The 8,619-nt window shown below is 38.3% G+C and overlaps 1 non-coding gene across 1 annotated transcript; it reads left to right on the forward strand.

The window, feature by feature from the left end:
- Positions 1 to 6,317: 6,317 nt before the first annotated feature.
- LOC120068661 (small nucleolar RNA R71) lies at positions 6,318 to 6,424 on the forward strand. The gene has a single exon (XR_005479296.1). It is a non-coding gene; the product is annotated as a small nucleolar RNA R71 (small nucleolar RNA).
- Positions 6,425 to 8,619: the final 2,195 nt, after the last annotated feature.

Consider the following 8,619-nt stretch of genomic DNA (forward strand, 5'->3'; position numbering starts at 1 on the left):
TACATAAATTAGGGAAGAAAAAGACTTACACTTAAAGAACAACTTCTTCACGTAATTCCCTCGATCCGAATCACAAACCCTTTGTTCTCCAAACGAAGACACCACCACAAAAAGGAACCTCCTGTATTCTTCTTAGAGTGAGAATTTACAAGAAGTATGAGCTCTGCTACTTTTTGGAAGAGGGAAAAGGATTGAGAGGGGAAGAACTTTTTTCTTCTCTGTGTTATTCTTTTAGAAAAGCTAGAGAGAAAAACACCCTATTGAAAAATACAGAAGAATAAGACAAATGAATCTCTCCTGCACTCCCCACTGCACGTCTGGTTGAGAGATAATTAAGCGGAGGGAGTTGTAACCCCCTCCCTTTAATTAAATCAAAATTTAATTTAATTTAATTTAATTAATTAATATATATATATATATATATAAACACACTCTACATTATATCAAATATAAGACATAACCTATAGTTTTTATATTGTATCAAATACAATATAAGCTATAGTCTTATTTTCTCTCAACAATGCATGACCTGTAATATAAATCATATTTATACTAAATTCAATTATATGAATCTTATCCATATAACTAATATTTGAATCATATTCAAATATTTAATTACTCTCAAAATAAATTTTATATTATAATGTATCAAATATAATATATTAATTATACCACATATAATTAATTAAATTAATTATATCATATATAATTAATTCTCTCAATTAATTTGAACAGTTCAAATTAATCTAAAATTAATTCTCAATTTAATCCATATTGAGCTACAGAGAAGACTTGATGAACCTGTAGATTGAAGCTCCAATAGTACTTGAATATTTCTATGTCCATTTGATATAATAAGTCAATAGTGCGACGACCCTTTACAAATTGCTCGTAAGTATAGTTGGACTAAAATTACCATTTTGCCCTTATAGTTACATTTAACTCCTTAAGTATCACTAATTCCTCTAATGAACAATAAGTCATAGTCCAACTATGACCAAGTCCCTCCCGAGCCAAGAGAGGATGTCGCCACATTTTTCAAGCCTCGGAATCAGCCCTTAAGAGAGTAATTTATCTACTTACCTCTATATCAGGGAGGGAATGAATTTCGTTTTGTGTAGCTTTGTTTTCAACTCCTCAATCAGACGAATCCCCAAAATGGTAGGCATGTTGAGTTGGCGAACTGGCCACTCTCACCATAAAAATCAAAGGATCGCCTTCATGAGCAGGAGTTCACAACTCACTCAGGATTCAGGACATGTCACCTATGGTCATCTTGGTGAAATGCAAGTCGCTATACTATTAACGGTGTTATATAATGAGACTAGTTATTTCGTGGTCCAGTCTTATACAAACTCATTGTATAGGATACTTGATGCTTGATTTTATGAAATGGAAATGTTGATGATATGCGTTGATGAAATTACGTTGTGCACTCAAGTTTCCCCAGCAGAATCCAAGTGTAAATTCCTCTGAGTTTCCTGGTAAGTCCAGGGTCGAATACAGGGACTTGTGAAAACAGATTGCGTTGATAATTTTTGTGAAGAACTTTGCGGTAACTGGATAAATAAATAAATTGTTGGGTTTGTTGTTTACGTTGATGAAAAATAAATAAATGCAGCGGAGTTTGAAAAGAGTTGGTAAACGGAAGACGCGATGAGTATGCGGTGAACGGGTTGAGAAAATTTTCGGCTAACACTTCCTAGGATGTGTTCATGTTATGCGATCATGCAACATGCATACAACAGTAAACCACCTCTCGGTGCCAATGTCACGGCTTCTAAGGTTAGAACGCATGCGATATATACGCTAAGTCTATAGAACCTACACATAAGCCTCTATTCTTATTTATGCGTTGATGAAATGACACACACACAAATAAGGCAACCACATAATATCATTCCCATCTCTAGGATGCATGCGATGCAGGTTGACAAACAGAGCTTATCTCTAAGTCCCTATCTCTTGTTTATGCAGTTCTAATCTTGCTCTCTCGAGTCCAGATTCTAACCTAGCTCCCTCGAGTCATTAGGTTCTTTCTTTAGACTCTCTCTCGAGTAGCTCTAAAGGGTATCTGGCACAACATAAATCAAGACAATCACAAGCAATGAACTTCCTAGGTCATGTTAGCTTAGTTTTTCTCAACCCATTCGACTAGTTTAGCTACTCATGCGTGCTAAGAGAGTGAACAGATGTAGAAATAAAACTTCCATTGTATACATATGAAGATGAAGTACAAAATAACAATATAAGTATGGAATAAAGAGCCTGGAAGCAATCTCTTGCTGCCCAGGCTTTTACACTGGTTTCTACTCATGCTCAAAAGATAATCTCACTCTCACGAAAGTCAACCCGCTCTCTGCTTCTTCGCCTCAAGGTTCTCTCTCGAGTTTCCCTAGGCGATCTCCAACGTCACCACTCTTCTCTTGCTCCGCCTTAAAATGAAAGAAAACTACGAACTTATGGAACAAAGAATAGCTAAACTCGTGAACTGGTTAATTCGTCAACTCCTTTTCTGAAGAATGCTCTTGGTGTTTATAGAGTATCCATGGTGAAAGGCGGCTTTTCTCTCATGGTTGTACAGATGGGACGACTTTAATTCCTAACTGATGCGCCGAATAATTGTCACCGAAAACCTAAATGTACTTTGTGACCTTAATCGGCTGTCAACTTAATTCGAATTCGACTGTCATCAGCTTTCTGTCCCATCGTGATTGATTAGCCTTTCACCCAGATGCGCCCACCATGTTGCGCTAATTAAGTTGCAGCGATCCTTCTCAGACGATGTTTGTGAACACAATCATCGCAAAGCCTTGCGGTGAAGTTGCGCTCGACCAATGATTTCTTATTATCACAATTATTGCATTGCGTTAACGCATATTCTGCACAAAAATACAAAAATCAAATGTTCTAATGCGTTGAACGCATGCGACTGCAATATTATGAAATTGATGCTTAATTGACGCAAATTAACATATTTCATCAACACAATCTAATATTGTTTAAGAACTTGGCACTATGATAACGTGCATTTCTGCCCATTATCACACCTCTAAATTTAAACAATGCTTGTCCTCAAGCATAAGCTAAAGATTCCTCTAGTAAGTCAACCGCAAAGTTCTTTTCCTAGATTTCTCAAGGACACTTCGTTCAAATCCTATATACCAGAATTTCCTTAAGTCTTATTCAAGTCTCTTCTTAAAATATTTCTAAGACCTAGGGACTGCAAGCTTACCTTTCAAAAGAACTTTATTAAATTCCGGAACATCGCATGATTTATTTCAAAAAGAAAATTTTCTACTGGGGTGTCAAATGATTTTATCCTTGCATAGAAATTTTCTTCATTGATATTTTTTCTGACCTTGCGCTGATCCAAGTGCCTTGCCTTCGTTTTGGCTTGCCTCCACGGGTGTCATGTGGACATCCAACTACGAGCAATGCACTCTTTCTCAGACTAAACTCATACGTATTTGGCAGTGGAGTTGTGGTCATTTATTTATGCGTTGATCATGATGACTTACTTTCGTTTTGGCTTGCCCCCACGTGTGTCATGCGGACATCCAACTATAGGTAAGTGCCTTTCACAACTTAACTCTTATCAACATGGATTTACCATTGCGTTGACAGTGGAGTTGTTATTCTCAAATTTTTTTTTCAAAATAGCAAGGTTGAAAATAAATACCTCACCCCTAAATTTAAAATGAGGCAATGTCCTCAGTGCCAAAAGATTGAAATGAGTCATGCGATGTTCTTAGAATGCGTTGTAAAGAGAGTTTGAAAGAAAGCTAGCAAACCCCTAACTTCTAGAAATATTTCATGAGGTGACTATCTTAAGACTAAGTTGACTCTAGTATATACGAAAGAAATAGAAGCATATTTTTCATCATTGAAATCATACTTGGCAAAGAAACAGAATGTGGTAAACTACTAAATTTATCTACTTCAAATGATTGCGGTAATCAAAGAGGATGCGGTGATAAAGCTTTGAAAACTAACATGCGATGTGATAGCGCAAAATTTGAAATAAAGGTAAGGAAGAGTACACCCCCAAATTTGCGCTGTCGTCCGCATTGTGTATTGACGCATCCATCTTTGCCGCGATCTCTCTTCTTTAGATTGCGGTGATGGAGTGATTTGAACCTTTAATTTATTAAAACATATTCCTATTTCTAGTTCTTAGAAGAAAGAAATAGAAACAGAAATTTATTTGACAAATATTTCTTGTTTCTCGTTTCTTATTTTTTTTCCCCTTATCTTTCCATTTATTTTGTAGTTTAAATATAATTTAATTGGAAAACTAGATCCCCTACTTCAAACTAGACGTCTCTCCGATGTTGGTCAAGGTAACGCTTCATCCTTTCCTGAGCTAGATTCAAATGTTCCTTCAAAGCAACTAAGGCTCTATCCCTTTCTATTAACTGTTGTTCCAAGGTATCGTTGGTTGTCTTTCGGAGTGGAGCAGGACCATATAGAGTTATATAATATGACTTTGAACTGCCAGATATGCTAGAGACCTATGCCAGATGTCCGTTTTTACCAACAGAGGCTGATAACATCCTTGATACTTATACCCTTCTTTGAATCGTATGAGAAAGTTGATGTAGCACACAATAAGTGGAAGTAGTACCCATACTATTTTTTAATAATATATTACAATTTTTATTATTATTATTTTTTTTTTTTGGATAAGAACAGTGTAGATAAATAGTCAGTAAAACAAAGTAATTGCTATAATAGATAATAATGAGTAAGATAAAAGTTCATGAAGTATTGCGTCCCTGATGAGGTTGAATCATATAATACTTAGGGACCACTTATTTCAGGCTGGTTTGTTCACGTTCATGGTGGCTTTTCTCTCTTTTCTTTGTCCTCTAGGATCTTTATTGCCTTAATCCGAAGTTTCTCCCCATGAATGCTCATTACAATTTCCCCCTTGCACACATCAATTTGAGTGCGACCGGTTGAACGGAATGGTCGTCCCAATATGATGGGCGCATCTTCGTCCGCTTTATAATTCAAAATGAGGAAGTCTGCCGGCAGGATGAATTTATCGATTGAAATTGCGGCATTTTTCAACTTTCCTTCAGGGCATATTCGAGATCTGTTCGCGAGTAGGAGAGTTTCCTTTATGGGCGTAAGTGTGTCGGCATTCAATTGTTTGAAGATTGATAGCGGCATTATGTTTATACTTGCCCCAAGATCGCATAGTGCTTGGCCACTGTAGGTCCCTCCGATAGAGCATGGGATTGTGAAGATTCCTGGGTCGCCCATTTTAGGTGGGATCATAGCCTTTTGCACTGCAACCACTATTGCGATCTTTTCTTCCTCATTTTGTTCCTCTTGCAGTCTTTACGGAGTTACTGGTGGTTGGACTTCTTCTATTCCAAGATCTAGAGGCTTAAGGGTGGACGCAACTTCAGGGTCTATTTTCTCGGGCTTCTCCAAACTATAGGTCAACGGGTCTTCGGTTGTCACTGCATTCAAGTTGTTCGCAATGTGCTTCTCCCCTACTTCCGCAGTCATGTTATCGCTTAGCAAGGAGACTTCTAAGCATTGTTCCTTCCCATTACCCCCAGCATTGCGAGGGAGCTTAGTTAAGCTCGGCAATGCTCCTTGCGGTCTATTTTTTAGCTTGCCCACAATTTTTTCCATTTGGATTTCGAGATTTCTAATGGATGTAGCTTGGTTCTGAAGCACTGATTCATTTTTCTCAATGTATTGCTTCAGCAAGCTCTCTAAGGACGAAGATTACGGTGGTTGTAAGCTGCTAGCTTGTCTTTGCGCTAGACCGTTGTTTTGCGGAAAAAATCCGGGTGGCCCTCCTTTTTGTGCCACAGGTTGAAAGCTTTGTTGTTGATTTTTTCACCCAAAATTTGGGTGGTTTCGCCACTCGGGATTATATGTATTGGAATAGGGATTATCTCTCATGAAGCATACCGACTGCGGGTTTGTTGGGCATTCCTCCATCAGGTGAGCATCTTCGCAAATGACACAACTTGCGGTCGTTTGAGTAATTGTGCTGACCTGTCCTTTCTTCGCTCCCGTATTATTAATTGTGATGCATTGTATCAGACTCATCATCGTAGTAATTTGATTTTGCAGGGATACGATGGCCCCATTGTTTGCGTCATTTTCTTTGATTCTTAATCTCTGATCGCTTTCCCTCCAATCCTCGTGATTTTTGGAAATGCGATCAAGTATACTCTTTGTCTCCTCATATGTTTTGTCGAGCAAACCACCAGCGGCTGGCCATTGGCAGCGGTCTGTGAAGAGGGATTCAATCTTGGTAGAAAATCTCCATTTGCAGGCAGTCTGGTAAGCCATTGTGTGGACAGTCTCTTACCAGCCGCTTGAACCTCGCCCAAGCATCGCTGAGCAATTCGTCATCTTCCTGTTCAAAATTTGTTATTAATTTCCTTCTCCTAGCATTCTCAGTTGGTGGAAAATACTTCTTCATAAACTTTTCCACCACTTATTCCCATGAAGTTATCTCTCCCGGTTTGAGAGAATATGCCCATTTCCTTGTCTGATCACACAAAGAAAATGGAAATAGAGTTAGTCAAACTTCCTCGATAGAGATATTCGGGAACACAAAAGTATTGCATATTTCAATAAAGCTTCGGAGGTGGGCGTGCGGGTTACGCCTTCCTCCGAATTGACTTACAGTCTGGATCATCTGCAGCATCACCGGCTTCATTTCGAATTGGCTTCCATCGAGGGCAGACCTCATGATTCCTGGGGAGAAATCATAGAGATTTGGCAATGCATAGTCCCTAATGGGCCTATTGCGATCGTTTTCCAACAGAATTGGATTCGCCATGACATTGTTATCATTTGGTGCTCTATTTCCAGCCTGCTCCGCCATCTCTTCTTTATCTGACTGTGGTTATTGTTGACGGTCTCTCAATCTTCGTCTAAAATTCCTCTCAATCTCTGGGTCGTAATTCACCAGAGATTAAGAGTCTGCAAAGAAATCTGAAAAATTACCGTTAGCACTCTATTTTGCCGAAGTCCCCGGCAATGGTGCCAAAAATTTGATGCTTGATTCTATGAAATGGAAATGTGGATGATATGCGTTGATGAAATTGTGTTGTGCACTCAAGTTTCCCCAGCAAAATCCAAGTGTAAATTCCTCTGAGTTTCCTGGTAAGTCTAGGGTCGAACACAGGGACTTGTGAAAATAGATTGCATTGGTAATTTTTGTGAAGAACTTTGCGGTAACCGGATAAATAAATAAATTGTTGGGTTTATGTTTGCATTGATGAAAAATAAATAAATGCGACAGAGTTTGAAAAGAGTTGGTAAACAGAAGATGCGATGAGTATGCAGTGAACGGGTTGAGAAAAGTTTCGGCTAACACTTCCTAGGATGCGTTCATGCTATGCGATCATGCAACATGCATACAACAGTAAACCACCTCTCGGTACCAATGTCACGGCTTCTAAGGTTAGAACGCATGCAATATATGCGCTAAGTCTATAGACCTACACATAAGCCTCTATTCTTATTTATGCGATGATGAAATGACACACACACAAATAAGGCGACCACATAATATCATTTCCATCTCTAGGATGCATGTGATGTAGGTTGACAAATAGAGCTTATCTCTAGGTCCCCATCTCTTGTTTATGCAGTTCTAATCTTGCTCTCTCAAGTCCAGATTCTAACCTAGCTCTCTCGAGTCATTAGGTTCTTTCTTTAGACTCCCTCTCGAGTAGCTCTAAAGGGCATTTGGTGTTGGATTTTATGTCCTAAAACTCATAGTTTGTAAATTAATAAACATATTCTGTTTTGTTTTTGGATAAATTTGTTATTGAAATTGTAATCTTGAATCCAATAAACTAAGGTCCTAAGGCTATTTAATGTAGTTTGAACTTTATGTAGTGACATAAAAGTGGATCAAGTTCAAATATATAGCCAAAATGGTCTATAGTATATGAATAAGGTTGGCGCCTTATTCTGGGGACACTATGGATATGGCCCACTTTGTAGTTAGTATAAACGATGTGATCTAACGATGTGATCTTGAATCGTTCATATAGAGATATGTGAGTTGAGGCATCCTATGTAAAGAGTTTGCATAAGACTGAACCATGAAATAATCACTTTTTATGTTCTAAATATCGTTTTATGTATAAAACTACTATTTTGTTAATTGATGACCTAGGTAACTTAATCTTAATCCTGAGCTAACTATGAACTCCTGTTCACTCGGAATTATCCTTAGATCTGCATAGGTGAGGGCAGCTCATCATCGCTGGCCCAATAAGCCTCCTATTTCAGGGGTAAGATCGGGTGGATAGCTGGGAACATAAGGTACAAGACGGAATTCACTCCTACCCGTTATAGGGATAGTAGATAGGTTGTTCTCTTTAGTACTGAATTTAGGTCTTGAACAAGAGGCCCCACCCTCTCCTTGGCCAGAGAGGGATTTGGTTTATAGGTTGAACCTTAAACCAATTGTTCATTAGAGAATCAGTGGAACTTAAGGAACAAGATGTAGTCTTGGGGGTAAAACGGTTTGTATGACCCAGCCGAGATTACGAACAACTTGTGAAGGATTAGCTTACTAATCATGGTTATATCAAATGGACACAAATATATCTATAGTGAGGG

Source organism: Benincasa hispida, chromosome 12 (assembly GCF_027475165.1).
Source record: "Benincasa hispida cultivar pf3 chromosome 12, pf3_genome.v1.1, whole genome shotgun sequence".
Taxonomy (NCBI): domain Eukaryota; kingdom Viridiplantae; phylum Streptophyta; class Magnoliopsida; order Cucurbitales; family Cucurbitaceae; genus Benincasa; species Benincasa hispida.